At 48.5% G+C, this 21,921-nt stretch overlaps 1 protein-coding gene across 7 annotated transcripts in view; it reads right to left on the bottom strand.

The window, feature by feature from the left end:
* Positions 1 to 21,921, bottom strand: part of LOC146208515 (uncharacterized) — a 333,102-nt gene that overhangs the window by 304,885 nt on the left and 6,296 nt on the right. Inside the window, exon 1 of one of the 7 annotated variants that reach the window (XR_014705032.1) lies at positions 16,919 to 17,057. The exons of the other annotated variants lie outside the window; for them this stretch is intronic. The gene's annotated coding sequence lies outside the window, so the exon portion shown is untranslated. Of the gene's footprint in view, positions 1 to 16,918; positions 17,058 to 21,921 lie in introns of those variants that run through there. 7 annotated transcript variants of the gene reach the window in all.

The following is a 21,921-nucleotide window of genomic DNA, read 5'->3' as shown; positions in this document are numbered from 1 at the left end:
GTTACACGGAATCGAAAGAGTAAAAATAGAGAGAAAAAAAAAAGAAGTGCCGATGCCGTGTGCATCGTCAGTTGCAACCGTCTTGCCGATGATCCGCGGTGTAAGTGACTGCCGTGTTCGCAAATGACTGGATCGAACACTTGTCGCAGTGCTACAAACAACTATTTATTTCCGTTGCATATAACGTGGGTGGTACTTGAAAGAGCATATATTTGCGATAAATAGACCGGAATGTCCAATAAAGCGCTTGCAATCGCTACTAGCGAAAAAGTGATTGTAGATGACCCTCAATATTGCAAATAAGAGCCGAGAGGCTGACATGCCAGTATGAGAGACGGCAAATTCTCCTTGCAGAGCGTAATATGTTATTGACACTGAATAGGTCTGCTCCGTTCAGAACTAATTGCACAGAAGGCACGGCTGTGAGGCCATACGCGAGAAAGTGTGAACATATAGCAAAGACGGCGTTGTAAAATGGGCGATTAGCGGTAACCAAAGAACATCAGATCGTTCAATTAAGAATGCACGTAATGGTGAAGTGGTTAAGACCAGAGGTGGGCAACCTCATGAGGTTTCGACCTCATGAGGTCAACCTCAACCTCAAAATGACCTCAACCTCACGGAGTGAGGTGAGGTTGAGGTGAGGTCGGCAACACCTGAAATATTTTTGAGTGAGGTCAGCAAATGAGACCTCAACCTCATGCGTGAGTTTGAGGTTGAGTGAGGTCGTAACTTAGTGAGGTCGGCTTGTGAGGTCGAAATTATTGTTTCCCACAGCGATAAAATAGCCGGAAAAACACATTTCATAATGCCTGCCGTGTACACTCTTTTGGCTACCAACGCGCACTTAACGAACAGTTTGCGTCTATGTGTTTGCGTTCGACACGAAAAAACAGGAGGGGGGGGGGGGGGGGGGCGTAAAGCGCAGCGCGGCAAACGAGTGGGGTTGGACGACGGCTGCAGACTCGAACGAAGGTGAAACAAGATCCCGCCACCATTCCGAGAGAGTTTGGGAAGTGAAGAAAGTCTGCGCAAACTCGAAGGGTTTCCAGACCTACGTGGGTGTGTCGACTTCTCGGAAAAAAAGAAAAAGCTAGAATAGTAGAAAAGAGGGAAGCGCAAGATTCCGCAACCAAGGAATTGCTTGGGGAGGATGGCACGAGAGAGGAGGTTTCAGAGAGGCATATGGAAAGAACAAGGATGCAGAAGAGACGAGAGATAAATGTCTTGACGAGAAGTCACCCCACGAAGACTGTATATTAGTAAATAAAATCTGCTTTTGCTATTGTATATGGTACGAGTTAAAACGAAAGAAAGCAATAGGACGGTAGATCGTAGTTGTATCAGTGCAATCCACTCTTTTATTATTATATTATTATTATTATTATTATTATTATTATTATTATTATTATTATTATTATTATTATTATTATTATTATTATTATTATTATTATTATTATTATTATTATTATTATTATTATTATTATTATTATTATTATTAGTCACTAGACATTAAATTAACCCTTACATAAAAATATAAATTTAATGTGCCCTTCTCGAAGAATCATTGAAGAACAGACAGGTGACTGACGACTGCTTGCAGTCATTCTCATACCCTACGTGAGCTTGCGCCTTTTTCATTTACATGTTTGTTTATCGAGGGCCTCCCCTCCCCGTTTTACAGCTTGCAGCCAAAGTGGCGGGCGCGCCTTTTGTTCGTAAGCTGGCTTCTGCTCTTTCGGCTCCGCAGCCGGTGTCCGATCTCAACTAGCGGACAAAGCGCAGACCCGGGAACCCCTCGGCAATTCTTGGAAAGTAAGCCACTGCACATACGCGCGCCTCTGGGAGTTCGTGAGTTTTAGGTATTTTTAAGTGCGTTTCTGTCAACGGGGCCGAGAGTTACAAGGACAGTGGCAGTGTGGGCGAGAGAGCGAGTTGTGTGCGCGGTGCTCGAGCGTGTGAATGCGCGAGTGAAGATCTGCGTCTCCTCTTCTCGTTAGTTTTTCAGTACACTTGCACCACCCCTATTTTTCCTCACTTCTTGTTTTCGTTTTGTGTGGTCACTTACCATGTGCCCCCGCTCACGTTTGTGCACCCGCGTTTACTCACAACCGGCCGCTTTTCTGCGGTACGGCCAGTCGTCGCCCCCCCCCCCCTCCTCCTCCTCCTCCCAAGAAAAAAAAAATCAGAAAAGACAATTCTCAGATTCTTCCTCTCACAACTTTTTGTTTTCTTTTTTTTTTTTTACTTCTTTAGCTTTTGGTTGTGCGCTATACCTCCGACTGGCGTATTCCCGTTGGTCTAAAGAAATATAAAGACAGGCCCTTCTCGCTTCTCGGAACGCCGCGGCGGCTGCGCGGACTTCTGTCGCTTGTCGACCATGCAGGCATCTCATCGTTTCGCAGGAGGGAAACGCTAGTCAGTGTTCAAACTCTGCTCTTCCTCTCTGTAGACGCGTTGCCACCCTGCTCACCACCCGCTAGTCTTCCTCTTTTGACAAATATTGTGCAGTCGAAGAAAAACGAAAACTCCCGTAGCATGGGTTAAGTGTTCGCGCTTCCTTCTCCCAGTAGGCGTGGTTCTCTCGTCGCGACTAGAAGCTGGTGTCTTAGCCCCACGTTCTCATCGACACCAATCGTTCCTGGAACGTCTGCTTGGAAGTCGCCCCCAAACGGCGTCGATGAGCCGCCCGAAATCGGCAAAAAAAAAAAAGAAAGAAACACAGCATCTAAACGACATGCTGTGTTCTTCGCCATTTACCGCGGCCGTCTTTTTCAAGCGAAGACACGCAGCCATGCCGTGGTCGGCGACTTGCTGTAATTTATGACGGAAGTATCCGCCCTTTCCAGCTGAGGTCTGCCCTTCTTCGAGGTCTATCGCATTGTTGCGTTCGGCGTCGAGGGTGTATGACATGGTTGCGGTTATGGCAGGTGTGGCTATGGCAGATATAGCGAAAAAATCTAAATATACCGACGATGATGTGTGCGCGCGCAGTTGTCGAATTGACGAATACATCGAAGGCCATTTCCGTTACAATAGCCACGCAAAAGAAACGAAAAGCACTGTAAACTTGGAATGCATTCACTGCGACAAGAAACTGTGTGGACAAGGAAACTAGCTTTTCAGCTTCTCTCGGCATCTCAAGGTAATGTGCGAATTATCCCTAATCCAACGTATTATTTCTTTAACTTACATCAATGATAAAAGCAATGTTTTGGGGCTGCAAATTCACCGTTAGTTATTATAACTATAAGGGAAGGTAATCTTTCCAATAATTTGTCACGGCGTTTGTTCTATACAGCACAACCCACTCGTCAGGATTATCGAAAGTAGCGCAATGTCAAAAGTCAAGCACGCTTTAACTTTTCGTAACTAAGCGTCTCTACATATGGCAACATTTTGTCCTGTCCGCCACTTGCGATAAGCCCCACGTCAGAAGTCAGTTTGAGAAAAGAATGTTATGGTACTACAACTTCCATATTACGCAAGTGGTCGATCTACTTTTTTTTTTTTTTGTAACAGAGACGTTACACTGAAGAAACATTAGATTGTTTGTGATTTTGTCATCCGATTCGATTTCAAATCGCAGGAAAATGTCTTCACCAAGAAATTATGACTTGCTTGTCATGAGGAAACACTATTTGACGGTCACAGATATGTGCGACGTTTCACTGCAGACCTTCGGGAGTTCGCATCCAGCAGCACCAAGGACACATAAGCATTGCAGCGGGAATTAGGTCAAAAGTCACCCTATTAAAACAAATAAAAATAAAATTTGAAAAGTTGAAACTGACCAATTATACCGCCGTTATTAGGTCAGCCTGCTATAAATCAGTAGCCCCGCTGGCAAATGTTCATTTATTTTTTTTTTACTTTACAAGTAACCCTAACCATATTCAATGTTGTTTAAAATTTATGTCGTCATTTTGGCGTGTCACCGCACAGGACTTGTGCCATGACGTTTTATAGTTAGTGTTCTCAAGTGAAAAAACTTTTATTTTTTTTTTTTTTTTTTTTTGAGGTCGAGCGACCGACCTCAAACTCACAGTTTGAGTTTGAGGTGAGGTTGAGTGAGGTCGGTGGTGGCATCAGAAAAATTGAGGTGAGGTCACCTGGTCAAACCTCAACCTCAAAGCGTGAGGTTGAGGTTGAGTGAGGCCAGGAAATTTTTATTGAGGTTGAGGTGAGGTTGCACTTTTTGAGGTCAAATGCCCACCTCTGGTTAAGACATGACTAAATGGTTCACAAATACGAAAGCACGAACGCCACACACGCAGACAAATCTTCTTTTTTTTTTCTCTCCTTTGTCTTATTTATCTTCTTGCCTTTGTCGAAGGCAACAATTTCAAAACTGGCATTTGCATTTTCTACTCACACCCTTGTGACGCACATACCCCCTTCAAAAAAAATTTGAAGCCAGGAGATCAGCGGCACCAGCAGCAATTCGAAGGCAACATACTCGGCGACATATATTACATGAATGGTTACAGAAAAAAAATTGAGGTTTTTATTTCCGGCGAAGAACCAAAACTGCCACGCATCTACAAATAGCTGGCTCTCCATGCTTTGCGGCCTGAATCTCTGATCCATAACGGTGCGTGTAAGCCAAGGCCGAACGTGAGCCTGGCCGATGCGAAGAAGGTATTCACATTTGCTGCAGGGGTCTCGCCAAGATCCAGCGCGGCACGTTCTCTATGGCCATCATGTGCATGATTGGCATGTTAGTGTAAACATCATGTTGCCCGTGCCATGGCGGCGTTCATTTTAGGAAAGCTGTTTCTGCAGATATTTATAAGCACCGTAAATAATAGGGCCATTTGTTTAAACTGCATCAGCTATATCAGCGTAGCAAATCTCCTACACCTACAATGTATTTTTGTTGCACTGGTGTAGGTGGTGTAGGTTAAAAAAAATGGCCCTAATGCTGCACACCAAAGAAAACTAGGTAGTTTTAACCTATAGAAAGCGCGCGACAAACTAGTAATGAACACGCATGTGCAATTTTCAAAGTTCTAGTTTAAAGCTCTAGACAATTACCGACCTTGTATGCGCAGCTAGGCTCCAAAAGGCAGTTTCTATTAAGCCTCTTCAAACTATATACATTACCCAGCAATTCAATCACTGACCCAAATGCAGCGACGCCTCATCGTATAGTGTTTCGTCCATGCTCAACACGAGTCAGGCCTAACTCGACGGTTGAATGGCAAACAATGAGATTCTTGACACATTATTTAGCTTCAAACCAAGTGAACAACACGACAATAAATACGTCCATGTAACAGTTTTATACCTGTGTCTGAGCTGACAATATGCATCCGCCGTCTTGCGTTTCGCTTTTAAAGCATAAACAGAAAAAGAAACAATGATAATCCCATGCGCGCAGCAGAGCGCGCTTGGCATAGAAATACTGCTCGCCACGAAGAGTATGTCACATTTCTTTTTAAACGCAGGCAGGCGGGACCGCGTTCAGACCTTCATTACAACCAGCGCATCCCGCTAAATAGATTATAAATCAACCTTACATTACGAAAAATCCTTGCTGAGACCCGGCAGTTTCTCATACAGGAATATTCACTGCGCCAGATATGCATCTCTCGACACCGGTGTGTTCCCGGTAACATTTCGACATCTCTTTTCCGACACATTCCGCCAGGGATATCAGTTACGTTCGGATACGTGTTTGGTAAACATCCTGCCTTACGGGCTATTTACCAAACGCCGAAAATAAACATTGGGAGCCACTCAGAGGAACACGGCGTCGCTACGCACACTAGCGACAGGATGGTCCATTGAAATGCACCGAGGAAAACGTAATCAGCGCCCGTCCCTCGCATCACGACACAAATTCCTGTCGCCGGGCTCATTTTATCCCGCTTTACTTTGACACTCAGCTGCGTCCATATCACAGCTGCCAAACTGCCCGGCGCCGCCAGAGACCCGATGGAATTTTATCCACACGGTTCGGTTGAACACCTGCCGCCTGGTATATGGATGCTTCCTTTACTTTTCTTTTTATTTCTGCAGTTGAAATGTTTTGCCCATTCGCTCTATGCGAGCATAGCTGCCGTTCTGGTTTAGCTCGTTTCAAGCTCGGTTTATTTTCCGTCCCAAGGCCTTTCCCCGTTTCATTTATTCCGCGCGTTTTAACCTTGTCAGATTTGTTGTTGGTGTGCGAGTCACGTTTGCCGGCGCAAAGCTGAAAGCCAATAAACCGGCGCGTCGACGTCTTTTGCGCATGGCCATACGTGTGTGCGTGTACGCCTCGACAGCTCTAAAGGATCATTTCTGTTTGCCCGCAAAAGCGCTCTCGGATGGTTCGCAGACAGGAGTAAAATTAAACAAAAATCGATAACCCCGGGGAAAGGAACGCGAAAGACCGCTTCGATACAACGAAAAGCTAAGGCGTACCACCGTAAATGCTAACTCTAACTCATCAAAACGCATAAAAACAGAAAAACTCTCACGAAAACATGTTATGGCTCGAGAAGCGAGAAGAAGCTCGTAAAATGGTATTTTTCGCCTTAAGCTATCTGCGCGTCTTTGCAAACGTAGCAGCACTATATACAAGAGCGTTGTAAACGCAGACGTCCCGTTGCCAAAAAACATGCTTACAGATGTCGTACACGCGAAAAGAGAAGGAATTAACATAAACAGAACAGCAAATGCGAGCTAGACTGTGCGCAGAACACGAACTGACAGAGAGAGAAAGAGAGAGAGAGAGGGGGCTGGTAACGATGGATGGGTATACACGGTCAAGCGAAAGTGCGATGAACGTTGCTACCGAAGTGTTCGTTACTCGGCATTTCGCATTTTCTCGTTCCCAAGGCCCAGCGTTATAAATGAGGTGCGAAGCAGCGTTTCGCGCACGAACAGTTCACTCAACCTCCGCCACAGCGGCCACAACACTCAGGAGGATAATAAAAGATTCCAGGCGGCGGAGGAGGAGGAGGAGAAGGAAAACAAGAAGCGAGCTCCATCGCAACGCGCAATTCGGAGAAGAGTCGACGCGCGGCCGCGCTCCAGTTCTTGATGGATGATTACGGAGATCTCGCTTCGCTCTGGAACGCGTCCGCTGCTCGGTATGACCATCACCACCACATGGCATGCCATGGATGGACGCTCCAAGCGAGCTTCGTTGGTCCAGCTCGTACAGCTTACCGCGCAGCGATGAACAGGGATCGCGCATCGTCGCGTACCTGCAGAGCATGACGAAGGTAGATATATATATATATATATATATATATATATATATATATATATATATATATATATATATATATATATATATATTGCCACCTAGCGTTGCCAGGTGGCGCATGACTGAGGTGAAAAAGGAGGACGAAGTTGAAGAGGACGACAAAGTGTCGCTTACACGTTTGCGTCTGTGCTGCTGTGTTCTTGCGTCTGGGCTACCCCCTGCTATCATTGGTATCCTTAGTCACCGTGTACGTGACATTCTGGTGGAGCTGCTGGGTAAAACGATCGCCTATGCAAGAATCTCCATCTACAAGACGTCGCGCCAGCCCTGTACCATTGGACACCCCCGTGCATCGCTCCAGTCGACGGCTCCAGGGACTGTCTCCGGAGTTTCAGCCAGCACCCGCCGCCATGACATCTAGTGCTCCTGCGCAGCAGGTGACGGGCCTCGCACCGGCCTGTAACTACACCTTGCAGGCCCCTCGGGTACCGAAGACTTTCCATGGGGACCTCTTTGAGGATGTGGAGGATTGGTTCCTTCAGTTTGAACGTGTCGCTGCATTCAACCAGTGGGACGATGCTGCCAAACTAAGGAACGTCTACTTCAGCCTTGAGGACGGCGCCCGTATCTGGTACGAGAACCGAGAGCAAGCTTTAACTTCGTGGCGGGAATTCCGTCGTCAACTGCTCGAGGCTTACACTAGCGCAGATCGTCGCGAGCATGCAGAACGTGCCATTCACTCTCGCATCCAAAGGCCGAATGAGAGTGTCCGAGCATACGTCGAGGACATGACGCGCCTCTTCAGGCGAGCCGATCCCGCCATGTCCGAGGACAAAAAGGTCAGGCACTTGATGCAGGGTTTGAAAGAGCAGTTGTTCGCAGGCCTTGTGCGAAACCCACCCTCGACTGTAAACGGATTCCTTGCGGAGGCCACCACAATGGAAAAGGTGCTACACCAACGTGCCGTGGCTTATGACCGACCTTTTCATACACGCACAACCGCGGAATCATTTGCATCTTCAGAGCGGCATCCCGATGCATTGCGCGAACTGATTCGCAGCGTCGTGCGCGAAGAACTAAGCAAGTTCTGGAGCCCTCTGCAGCAATCGCCATCTTCCGTTTCTGCTATAGTGCGGGAGGAGGTGCGGCAGGCACTCAAGAGCCCTCTTTCGCCTGTAGTTTCGAGCCCGCCATTGCTGTCGGGGACCGACAATCGTCCCACATATGCGGAAGTTCTGCAGAGTCAGGCTCCCCCTTCACCACCGCCCATTCTCGCGTCACCTACAGTTCCGCTGCCCTCGGTGCAGCCAGTGCAGAACTTCGACAATCGCCCGCTGCCCCGACGCAAAGCCGACATTTGGCGCACGCCTGACCGCCGTCCGCTTTGCTTCCACTGCGGTGAACCAGGACATCTCTACCGGGATTGTCCGTATCGACGCCTCGGTCTCCACGGCTTCCGCATCGACTCGCCTCCTCCCCGGTTTGGTCAACGGCCCCGAGTTATTGAGGAGTACCTGGCGGAGCAGCGTTCATCTCGTTCGCAGCGTCAGCCCCGCTCCCCTTCGCCAAGGCGCTCCTCCTCGTTCACTCACGGTTCCTCGCGAGAGGACCAAGGCCGCTCGTCTAGCCCTGGTCGGGAAAACTGAAAACAGCGACCTTCGGGGGCGAGGCCGCTGGTAGTCGCTGCGTTGAAGACCTCCCGTCGCCGCCGCTTCGATCCGACCGCGAGCTGCTGGTACCGTCACCTAGGGAAGCAAAAAGCGTTTCTCTGGACCTTCCGGTTATTTTAGACGGTCGCACTACGGTCAATGCTTTAGTGGACACCGGTGCCGATTATTCAATTTTGAGTGGTCGCATGGCGACTGTTTTGAAGAAGGTGCTCACTGCTTGGCCAGGTGTGTGCCTTCGAACCGCCGGCGGTCATATAGTTACTCCAAAGGGGATGTGCACGGCTCGCATTCAGATTAACGGACGTACGTTCGTCGTTAGTTGCGTTGTTTTAAGTGGCTGCTCCCGTGACCTTATCCTCGGCATCGACTTTCTGCGGGAGTACGGAGCAGTTATCGACCTGCGAAATAGACTCGTCACGTTTTCGATGGGACAGTCTACCGAACAAGATAGTAGCAGTCCTTGCAATAACGCACTTCGTGTTTCCGCTGAGAGCGTCTCGCTGCCGCCGCGAAGCAGTGCTCTTGTGGAAGTTACCTGTGACGATTTCCGTACCGGTGATGCTGTAGCGGAGGCGAACCATACACTCCTGCTTGCTCATGGCATTTGCGCTCCTCGAAGTTTATTGTCGTTTCACAATGGCCGGGCTGCACTCCTTGTCACAAATTTTTCTAATGAGTACCGACACTTGTTCCCGGGGACTGCTATCGCTTTTGCTGACCATGTTGCGCACGATCCGGTCTGTTTTGCATCCACGGCAGTAGAAACTAACGAGCCATCTCTTGACAACATCGACATTAACTGTCACTTGTCAAAGGAGAAACGGCGGGCTTTAGAGCAACTGCTGCTAGACTTCAAGCACTGCTTTGCTTCTTCCTCGAAGGTTCGTCAAACGCCCATTACACAGCATCGCATCATTACTTATGACGACGCTCGCCCAATACGACAGCAGCCTTATCGTGTGTCTGCCAAAGAACGAGAAGTGATCCAGACGCAAGTTCAGGAGATGCTGGATGATGGTGTTGTGCAGCCTTCACAAAGTCCGTGGTCTTCACCAGTTGTCCTTGTCAAAAAGAAAGACGGCACTCTTCGATTTTGCGTCGACTATCGAAAATTGAATAATGTGACAAAGAAAGATGTATACCCGTTGCCGCGCATCGATGACTCACTGGACAGATTGCGACGTGCGAAGTATTTTTCATCTATTGATTTAAAAAGCGGCTATTGGCAAATCGAAGTAGACGAAAGAGACCGAGAAAAAACCGCATTTGTCACTCCAGATGGCCTATATGAATTCAAAGTACTTCCATTTGGATTGTGCTCTGCCCCAGCTACATTCCAAAGGATGATGGACACCGTCCTCACTGGCCTCAAGTGGCAGATCTGTCTTGTGTACTTGGACGATGTAGTTGTTTTTTCCGAAACATTTGATCAACACCTCGAACGCCTTCGAGCTGTCCTGGAAGCCCTCCGTTCTGCTGATCTCACGCTGAAGCCCCAGAAATGCCACTTCGGGTATACAGAACTCAAGTTCCTCGGCCATGTTGTAAGCGCTGATGGGGTGCGCCCGGATCCCGATAAGACTGCTGCCGTCGCACGATTTCCCGTTCCAGCTAATAAGAAGGCTGTTCAGCGCTTCCTCGGCCTGTGCGCATATTATCGGCGTTTCATTGCGGACTTTTCTCAGATCGCAGAACCTCTGACGCGCCTTACAAGGAAGGACACCTCCTTTGTGTGGAACTCTGAGCAGCAGATGGCCTTCTCTTTGCTTCGTGAGCGCCTTCAAACATCCCCTGTTCTGGCGCACTTCGATGAAGCGGCTGACACTGAGATACACACTGACGCCAGTAGTATCGGTCTTGGCGCGGTCCTTGTTCAGCATCAAGACGGGTTTGAGCGAGTAATAGCCTATGCCAGCCGCACTCTCTCTCGTGCCGAAATGAACTATTCCACCTCAGAAAAGGAATGCCTGGCGGTCGTATGGGCTACTATGAAGTTTCGTCCCTATCTTTACGGCCGGCCATTTAAAGTCGTCACCGACCATCATTGTTTGTGCTGGCTGGCAAATCTGCGAGACCCATCTGGACGACTTGCACGCTGGAGTTTACGTCTTCAGGAGTTTGACATAACCATTGTTTACAAGTCCGGCCGCAAACACGAAGACGCCGACACGCTGTCACGAGCACCCGTTGACACTGGCGATACTACAGCCGATGACGATAGCGGTTTTCTAGGAGCCCTCAGCGCATCTGAGCTCAGGGATCGACAAAGAGCTGATCCAGACATCCTTCCACTCATCGATTATCTGGAAGGGCGTGATACGATTCTGCCTCGACACCTATCTCGGCACCTTGGTTCCTTCTGCATACGGCAAGGCGTATTGTATAAAAGAAACTCCCAGAGCCAAGACAGAACTTACCTTCTGGTAGTGCCATGCGAGCTCCGTGAGGATATTCTCCTTGCTTGCCATGATGAACCAACGTCTGGTCATTTGGGTTACTCACGGACGCTTGCTCGCGTCCGCAACATGTATTACTGGCCAGGACTTTCCGCAGCAGTGAAACGCTATGTACGAAGCTGTCGCGAATGCCAGCGCCGTAAAACACCGCCCCAGAAGCCTGCCGGATTTCTCAAGCCCGTTAAAGTACCCCGCATTCCGTTCGACCAAATTGGAATGGATCTCCTTGGCCCTTTCCCTTTGTCGCAGGCCGGAAACGAATGGATAGTAGTCGCTACTGACTACCTGACTCGATACGCTGAGACAAAGGCAATCCCTCATGCCACAGCTTCCGAAGTAGCAGAGTTTTTCATGCACAACATAGTCTTGCGGCATGGCGCCCCTTCCTACGTCATTACCGACAGAGGGACAGCTTTCACATCACAGCTGATCGACCGCATATTTGAGCTGAGTTGCACGACCCATCGCAAAACCACAGCGTACCATCCACAAAGCAATGGCCTTACAGAAAGATTGAACAAGACGATTGCGGACATGTTGGCAATGTACGTCGATGTGCAGCACAAGACCTGGGACGAGGTGCTGCCGTACGTTACATTTGCGTATAATACAGCCTTACAAGAGACAACGCGCTTCACACCATTTCGACTTGTTTACGGACGCGAAGTTCAGAGCATGCTCGATTCCATGCTCCCGTGCCCAGATGATGACCAGCTATCCTCAGATGCCCAGCAATATGCCATCCGCGCTGAGGAAGCCCGCCAGCTCGCCCGTGTGCACATTGGGCAGCAGCAGACCACTGACGCGCACCGTTACAACCTCCGGCACCGCCAGGTTGACTACAAGCCTGGAGATCAAGTCTGGGTATGGACACCAGTTCGCCGTCCAGGCTTGTCAGAGAAACTCCTTTCCCGCTACTTCGGGCCGTACAAAGTGTTGCGCCGTGTGAGTGACCTTAGTTATGAAGTTATCCCAGACGGTGCCACACAACCAAAACGTCGAAAGCACAGCTCGGACATTGTGCACATTGTGCGACTGAAGCCGTACTACCACCGATAGCGTATGGCCACCCGCTGTGACCACTCTCTTGCTTTTCACACCATTTTTACCGGCCCTTCTCATTTTTTTCCGGAAGGGGAAGTAATGCCACCTAGCGTTGCCAGGTGGCGCATGACTGAGGTGAAAAAGGAGGACGAAGTTGAAGAGGACGACAAAGTGTCGCTTACACGTTTGCGTCTGTGCTGCTGTGTTCTTGTGTCTGGGCTACCCCCTGCTATCATTGGTATCCTTAGTCACCGTGTACGTGACAATATATATATATATATATATAAACACAACCCTGGAACAACGAGGACGCTGTATGCAGCAGTCAGCCAGGCGAGCAATGCAAAAGGCGACTCGCTTTCGCATCAATTTTCACGTTCAAGAGCCATAATTACTGGTCACCTGCTCATTAATTTTTGCGTGTGAAAAACAACTCTGCAAGCTATCAGAAACGCTCTATAGTTGAAGGTTCAAGATAAAAATTCGGCCAGCTGAGGTTCTTTAACGCACAGTGGCAAAGCACATTTAGTTTTTTCCTGCTTTCTTTGTCGCTCTCTATCTCTTTCCCCGTTTTCTTTGGTTCTGTTTTACTGTTATTACTTTTTTTTTCCCCCGTCATTTAGAGATCTTGTTTTCCTTATTTTTGTTTCGCACCCATGGAATGCGGCCACGTCCTTAAAAACGAACCAATCGACCTTAAGACATCGCTGCAGCAGAAGAAACTCATGTAGAAAATGAACCATCGAGGAAAGGTGTTCACATATGTGTTGTTGAGCACAATACAAAGGTCTGTTGGCATCGCCTTTCATGCGAAAATAATGAACGTACGCAGAACCACTGAGCCAGTTTCTTGCGGAGACAGTCACTGCGCGAGATTCCTCGCCAGTAAGCATGCACTTCCGAAGCTGGTGACCTGGCTACTCGGCAGTTCGGAAATCGCCCCCTTTTTCAGCTGCTTCCAGGAGTCTCATTTTGTATTCAGCCTCTTGCTACATCTTGGCAAGAATGTCTTCCGGTCCGCTTTCAATTGAATTAACGTAAACTTTCCATCTTACTTATAATAGCCTGTATAATGCTTTCATGCCATGTTTTGCCCAGCTATAAGGTCCATCTGCAACCTCTCCTTGGGACAAAGATATTCCTACCAGCGGTATCGAAAAGTATATTTTATTAGAGAACTTAGTAAAATTAATGGTGCATAACAAGCGCACTCCAGCACGTTAGCGTGGCGTGTCGTAGTCACGTTAGGAGACGAGAAGGCTGCCGAGTGGGCCTGGGAACAAACGCAATTCAATGATGTTCTAGTCGAAATCAAGAAGAAATGGGCTACATATGTAATGCAAATGGCATGCAATAACCGATGGTCGCTAAAGGTAACTGACTGGATCACATGGGAAGGCAAGCGTAGCACGGGACGTCAGAAAGTTAAGCGGGCGGATGAGGTTAGGAAGTATGCACGGATTATGTGGACGCAGTTGGCATAGAAAAGGATTTATTGGCGAGATATATGAGAGGCCTTTGCACTGCAGTGGTCGGGCTGAAGACGCTAACATACCTTACCAGGTGCAGAATTCGCAACGATTTTGATCTTTCGTTAACGCATTAAGTTAAGCGAGTTAGCACTGCCTTGCTGACTTCAATTTTTCTGAGGTTTCATAAGACGCAGACACGTAGGAGACCCGAGCGGGGGTTCTGTGTAGTCTCCTATATTGTATCTGCGTCTTAAAAAATCGCTATAAAAATGTATTTGTGATTGACTGACACGCCTTTCGGCTCACAGGACGCCGTGGCCGGTTATGTGCAGGCCATACTCATGCCCTGTTATGTGCTGGCTATGCACATATCCTGCCCATGCCCATAGTCGTCCCAGAGTTAACCGAATTCACGCCCCGATTAGTCGGTACTATCATTAACATTCACATAGCTTGTTAAGGAGGCGTTATCGACAGACGGCGCACTTCTTTAAAGGCAGCAGCCCGAGAGATATATCATCCGGGACGTAAGCGTACACCGATTACCAAAGCTGCTGAAAAAAGGAATAAAAATAAAGGTAAGGCAGCATAAGCGAGCCGTGCGTCGACCTCCGTCCAAAGGGTAGACATGCGTTTCGCTGCCCTTCGTCGCCATACGTTTAGACAGGTGTCAGTCACCAAAATACATGTCCAATAGGCAAGTGCTACCTAGAAACAAAACACGAAAGAAGGAAGTGCCAGCTTTCTGCGCAAGCGACGAGACTACCGTCTCGCCTCCTTTCATGAGAACAATCGAGAGCCACGCGTATACGCTCCGGGGAAATAAAAAAAAAATAAAAAAAAAAGAACCTGGACCGATGAAAGAGGCGAATCAAGGCCCGACGACACAGCGCATTTCAACAACGCCCAAGGATAAGGTCTCTTTGTGAATGGTTAAAAAAAGCTGAGCGGCGACGAACGAGGCAACCCCCGGTGCGAAGGCAGCAGGGACGGGAACAAAGGCCGGAACCGCACAAAGCGGGAACACAGCCGCCGGAACAGAAGAGGCGACGGAAACAATGGCGCACACCGGCGCCACAGACAGCAGGCGGCACACACATACACACGCCTACGATCGATATAGCCTCCCTACAATGCGGTACGTATAGTACGTCAAAATAGGTTTTGCAGTGCTCACAACCAGACCTATAGGACAGTATAGGACAGACCTATAGTACCAGACCTATAGGACAGGACCTGTAGGGCAGTGTAATGGTGCACCACGCGGTTCACTGATCATGTCTGCCAAACGCGCCGCAGCTAGGCTAATGTCGAACCCAGGTGAATGATTTTTCAGGTGAATCAGGCACCAGAACTTCGCGTCGCGTGTGAATGCACACAGTTTTATTCCATTCATCAGTCCTTCGCTTTTCTTTCGCTGCAGTGACAGCTGCTAAGGGCATGCAATTACCTTTACTCCGGCGTTGGTGTCACCGCAACACGAAAACGTTGATTGGTCAGCACATGAAGTCACGCGCATGAGGCCACCGCATGCAGTGCAACACGCCGAGTGGTCCGAACACAGTGACGTCACGCTTTACAGTACAGTGACGTCACGTGAGTTTTGCCAGAGAAGAATACAAGTAATAATGAATAACCGATATCATATTGCCAACCAAAAACGATTTACCCTTCGTGCTGCATAATGGTAACTGGCTAGCAAATTTGCTTGCTTTATTTTCTCTCTCTCTCTCTCTCTCTTTCTTTTTTTTTTTTTTCATCTACAGCGCTGTTCCTTGTCACGTTACAATTGCGGCCTCACTAAAACCGTGAAGCAATGAGGGTGGTGGTGGTGAAAACGTTTATTAAAAAGAGAGCTACGTGGAGGCTACTCTGGGGTCAGTCTTAGTGCCCTTCACCTCACATACACTAGGTGGAGTCCCTAGTACGGGACCCCAGTGGCTTCCGCTGCCGCCATTGCTCGTTTGACCAACGCCTTTTGGGCTTTCATGTCGGAGCAGGAAGTTTGCAGATTCGCAATCAACACCTGTGTCAACGTTAAACAGCTATATGCACCGACGAATTAATAACGAAGTATATGCACGCGTTCGAACAGCTGTCAACTGGTTCGACCCCGCGTGTCACATGGTCAGCTCGCGCCAGCGGTACGAGCTTCACATCGCGGCACGCAACGTATACACACCATGCGCGTGTGTCTAACAGTCTGGACATTTGACTACGAAACTTCGTATACGATTCAACCATGCTGAGAATCCAGCGTCTGATCAGCTCATGTTAGCTGCAACGTCCACATTGCTGCATGCTACTATAGACACATGTTTGCGTATAAAGCAGTACCGGCATGCATCAGTGCAAACGCCAGGGATTGCGTATGCTTATATTTACATATATACTACATGTCCATATACGTTACAGCGTGGCTTCTCTCCACTGCGACGTTTCCTTTCCTGCGGGATACCGCACAGCCCGCGGCATCAATTCAGGCGCGCAGTCCGGAGCTCGTGAATATTTGATAACCCTCAGTGGCCACGAAGGGGCGACGATGGCAACGCACTGGACGATGACGTGCGCGCTCGTCCATTTGGCGCAGCAGCTAGCACGTCGCCATGTTAACGTGACCGGCGCACCACCTCCTGTATGCTCACAGTCGGCGGCGCGGTACCAAACGCGGTATTCGTCTCGAACGGAGTGCGACACGTCTACAAGTCGGCCAGGCCGCGCGGCGAGCAGTGTGCCCTCTATTCGGGCAAGACGATCATTCGGAACTCTGCAGCAGTGTTAGGTATAGGAAGGCATTAGAGAGAAGCAAGCAGGGCTAGCTCGCTCCTCTTCCGGTACTAGCGCTGGTGCTATGATCCAAAAAGACAACCTCTCGCAGCCTTTTTCAGCCGCAGAAAAAATGACAGCTAGGTGGCCTCCGGCGACAGCCAACCCCATCTCTCTCCTCCGACTCTATCCCTCTCCTTGGTACTTTATAAATACGCTCAAACATCCGTGCTTCAAGTTTTCGATTTAGCGATATATATAAGTCAGACATTTCAAGCCAGCAGCAAGCATTTACGTAAGGACAGAATTCACCTGTGTTAGGGTCCGAACTGCAGTCACAGAAGTAGCTGGGCCACGGTTGGTTGCGGATGCCAAAGGGAACATATGCAAGCAACCCACACAGCAGCGAAACCAAGTAGTTGCTCGTCGGCGGCACAGATTAGCGTGAAGCCCTCCACAACGCCCGCCCGTGATAGGGATACGCTATCCTCGACGCATGGGGTGCATTAGTTTTCCGAGATGACGACCGAAGCTGCTACGAGAAGAACGAAGCATCGCGCGAAAACGACACAAGCCACGAAGTGGACACAAGACGCTGCTTTAACAATACTTCATTGGAAGTGTACCGTGACATAAAAAAATCGTTGCTCTCTTTTTTGCCGCTTTGATGGACATTCACGAGAATGTCCATTAATGAGCCCCAACGAATAGAGTGCGCGCGATTGTTTCGTGAAACAGCTTTCGCATAGTAATGTCCACCTACTAAAGTGAAACACGGGACCAATGTTACGGCATTCGCTTCGCCCAATGCCAATATAAAGTACAACGCCGAACGAATAGACAGTTGTACACCTCACGTATAAGCAGTCCCCCCGCCCCGCTCGCTGTACAGGCCTCTCTGTGCGTGACAGTATTACGCATCCCGGGACGGCTAACGATGCGAAAATGGAGCGGAACAACGGCCTATTTCCGTGAAATGGAAGAAGAGTGGGGGTTACGCCTTTCAGTACTTATTCGCACGGCTCCATGACTACACGTTACATTGCGAGATAGAGAGAGAAGCATGATATTCCTCGGAACTCTGCTGCTCGGAAGGGCGTTCAGCAGAAACTGAGCGGTGTCAAATAGTCTCCGGTGGTGTATACCGTTCTGCGCGGTGAAGGTTCAACATCCCAAGGCATGCGTCCTTCAATTTTCGGGCTGATGATTACTCCAAAGTACTTAAGTACGTTGTTTAATGCAATGCAAGTGAGCTGATGATGTGCCAGCACAAACGAAGAACCAACACAACAAACAGGTGGCGCGTAACGCACTGACCTTACCGCCGTGTGCCTATTACAGCAACGTATAAACTGCAGCGTAGCCGAGAGTCAGATGAGCTTCAAAAATGGCCGGCGGCTCGCAAAGACAACGCATGCCATACTGGGAGATGCTCCTCCTCTATATTGAACTCAACTCCGCAGGTGAAGGTTACCGTGTAAAAGAAATGTACGAGAACAAACCACACCCCTGCCCCTGTGCAGCACTTAGACGATCGCTTGTGTTAGTAAAGTAGAGCAAGAAAACCCTGCGCGAAATGTACGAAAAAAAAAAAAAAAACTCGGAGCAGCACAGATAACAGACAATTACCTCTGCCCCCCCCCCCCCCCCCCCCCCACACACACACACATATAAATCTCTCAACCCTTTCCTTTTTCAGCGTAACACTGTGGCGGCTGCTTACTTCAAGCTGGAACGTTACAAGTGTGAACTGTCGCGTTCAAGAGCACCGGCTTCCTCACATGAGCGCGGCTTTAAAAGCCTTCTTTTTCTTTTTTTGCAAGCGCTCAAGCCAGGGCCGGCGTGCCCTCTCCAAAAAAACTGCTGGCTACGCGCGTAGATAGCGTTACAGAATCGTCCATTGTTCGCTCAAACGTCGCCGCGTTGAGAGATACTGTGGCACTCTGCATCGCGCGTTCGATCGGCGTCTCTACAGCGGCACTGCCGCGAAACAAGCAGCCAACAAAAAGCGAACACTTCGAAACCAGTGCGACCGGCGGCGACGACGACGAACTTGGGCGCGTTGCAAAGCACGGCGCCCGCTCAATAATTCATAACCTCGCAGGGCGAGCACACCGTCGATATACGAAATGCAGCGGTTCTGCCACCAGCTCGAACACGGCGCAATTAAGCTTGCTCGTTTATAGCGCCTGCCCGGTTCATTAAATCGAGACGCGTCACCACACTCACGCCTATTAGCTGGAAAGGAAGCCCACCAGCTCCGGAGAAGGAGCCAATAAACACATATATGAGCGCGCTCGCGTGGAAGCCTTTTTGTGACGTACGGTTTCTTTTTAAAAACATCGCATCCTAGAAGAAAAAGAAAAGAAAAATGTTGCCGAATTTCTTATCAGATGCGTAACAGTGTCAAAACTCGATCTGAATTTAAACAAGGGGTTGGAGCTGACACTTCTGTTTGCAGACATTTTCTATAAATAAATAAAAAAAGCTATAAAAAACAGTTTCTCCTATATTCGGCGGTAGCTTTTCGATGGAGGCGAAAAGCTAGGCGCCCGTGTGCTGTGCGATGTCAGTGCACGTTAAAGAACCCCAGGTGGTCAGTATTTCCGGAGTCCTCCACTACGGCGTCTCTCATAGCCTGAGTCGCTTTGGGACGTTAAACCCCTAGATAAAATCAAACCAGTTTGTTTTATATAAAGTATGTTCAAGAAATGAATATTGCGCAAATACGTTCCTTTAAATCCTCCCCTTGTTTTGAATCAAAAAGAGCAAAGGCAACGCGAGATACGCTTTATTCGCGGTCTTTTTGCCGTGGCATTTAGAAATGTTTATGCCCTAAACTAAAACCGGTCCATTGAAATAAGAAAAAAAGAAGAAGAAGAAGAAGAAAGTCTCCCTTTTTCCTGTCTTTGGGACCAAATCATCGCAGGGCGCAGTCGTCTTTATCCACGCGTACACAGGTGTTACCAAGACAGCTATGACAGGATAACTCCCCCCTCTCCCCCCTCCTTGTAGTGGCAACTCTTCCTGCATGGCAGTCAGCTCAAAGCCCAAGATGTGAGCTCGAAAGCCACGTGGGTGCCGCGGAAGTGGACAAGAAAGAATCCTGAGGGGTGTGGGAGAATAGAAGGCAGACAGGTTCGAATCGCGCTGCTACAGTGAAGAAAGAAAAGGAACGTTTCAAATCAGCTGGGCAACGTCCGTGACCGTGTCCTTGTGTGTGTGCCCCTACGGAGGGCACATTCCTTCCACGAAACTTGCACGTTCGCAGATTTCGAAGATTTCACTTCAGGCACGACTGACAAGCCCGGACATGAAAGGAGCAGTTGCTTCAACGGACGTGGTTTCTTCACCTGGACATGTGTAGATGGATATGCATCTGCAATGCACCGCACACTGATGACGATGTCAGGATTGACTCCATCAGTCCTAAAAAAAGTCACACACTCTGAACAGGAAGCCTCTCGAAATCCGCGAAGAGCGCGCATGCGCTTTGGGTCGGGTTCTTTGTGAAGGCCAAAAAGCACTACAATTTGTTTTCCAAACAGAAGACGTGGAATCCACCACGAGGCGCACTACACGTTTTTTCCACCATTAACAAGAACCTAAGTGTGAACGGGGCCCCGCTCCGCAAGCGGAATATGAGGCAGAACAAAGACTCCATTGTCTCGAGAAATCGTCAGCTATACAACTGGAGATGGCCTCTGTGCTACTGTTCACGGTTTCTTTTCTTTTTTTTTTTTCTTTCTTTTTATGCAGAAAATGGCCGCTTGACGGCTACGTCGCAAACCCGTGACCACTGTTTCCGCGTTGAAACTGTAAACACCACCTGTGACCATACTTGGTTGTGCAACTTCCTCTCCCCCTAAAACGGCTGAGGCACTATAACTTGAAGTGACATGGGTTATATGGGTTATATGGGTTGCCTCTTTAATACCCTTACCACACGAGCAAATTTAATGTCATTCGTATCAAATGACATTAGCATCTAATGTCATTATTCCCCTGCTACACGAGAAAACGTATTGACATTAGGTTCAAAGGACATTCTTCATCGATTGAGTTTGGGGAACTCATTCGCATTCGATCGCGAACCGAATGTGTACTCTTGACGCCAGATACACAGCAGAAACAAGTAAGCAGCAACATATTCTGCGCACAGTGAAATTAAAAAAATTATATTTCTAGAGTTTTGTTTTCGAACCTGTAAACTTAGGTGTAACATTATTCGCACTGCAGGTTCTCGCGGAACGGTATTTACTCTCAGTCACAGCAGTGGTCCAGTCATGGCAGCGACTCACAATCACTTTCGGCTCTTTGTTTCTTGGTGGCCGCATCTGCCCGTATCTCGGAGCTATTTAAAGTTGTGACAGCTTCTCACAGTTTGGATGTCAATTACATGCTCTGCGTGTCTCCGTGCGTCTCCGCACTGTGTATCTGCGCTCCGCTGTGTTCAGCCATATTGTTTGTTTACATTCATCAAATTTGGGAGTGACTCGATACTTGGCTTGGATTTTTATGGCCAAAGTGCTACAACACAGCCAAAAGTAATGTTTTTCGCTTGAATTGTTGTACAGAAATGTTTTGATCAGCTTTAAAATGGTACACAGTGATTTCAAACGTCTTTTATGTGCACTGATGTTCCTTAAGTGCAGTGTTTTTTTTTTTTGTTTTTTTTTACAGCTGATCGTAATTGCCACCATTTGCGAATGACATTATATTTTACCGTGTAGCACCGAAAGAAACCGAATGACATTAAATCTGCTCTTGTGACAGAGGTATAAGAATGGCTGCAGCAAAAACTTGCAATTTCTAGAGAGAGGCACTTCATTTATAAGAACGCAGATTAAGCATTCAACATGTCCTGCGCACGGTTAAACAAATCAAGCTGGTTTTCCATCTGTGCCCACGACAGCCAGGCACTCCAGGAGGGCCGTAAAGTGAAGGGGACGTAGGGACTGGACTGGGCGACAAAACAGGAGAAGAGGGAGTGTTCTAGACTGGAATATAGAGCAGGAGAGTTGGAACAGGAGGGGTCAGAACGAAAACGGAAATGTAATCCTCGGGAAGGTGTGATAACAATGTTCGTTTGAATCCTACAAAGTACGAGTGTATGTAACGGGACTTACTATGAAAGGCACTGCGTCGTAGGTCACTGGGCTGGTCGGCAGACGCCATCGCTGACGCCCCAGCATCGGCGTCCGAGCAAAACCTCCACCTCGCCGACGAAACGATACGATCAGAATCTCTCTGTACTCCATCCGAGGCAGATCGGGACATGATATTTATTTTTCTCTATAACAATATGTGTATGT

This window comes from Amblyomma maculatum, chromosome 1 (genome assembly GCF_055883805.1).
Source record: "Amblyomma maculatum isolate TAMU_Amacu chromosome 1, ASM5588380v1, whole genome shotgun sequence".
Classification (NCBI taxonomy): domain Eukaryota; kingdom Metazoa; phylum Arthropoda; class Arachnida; order Ixodida; family Ixodidae; genus Amblyomma; species Amblyomma maculatum.
This window is presented reverse-complemented; position numbering and strand designations above follow the sequence as displayed.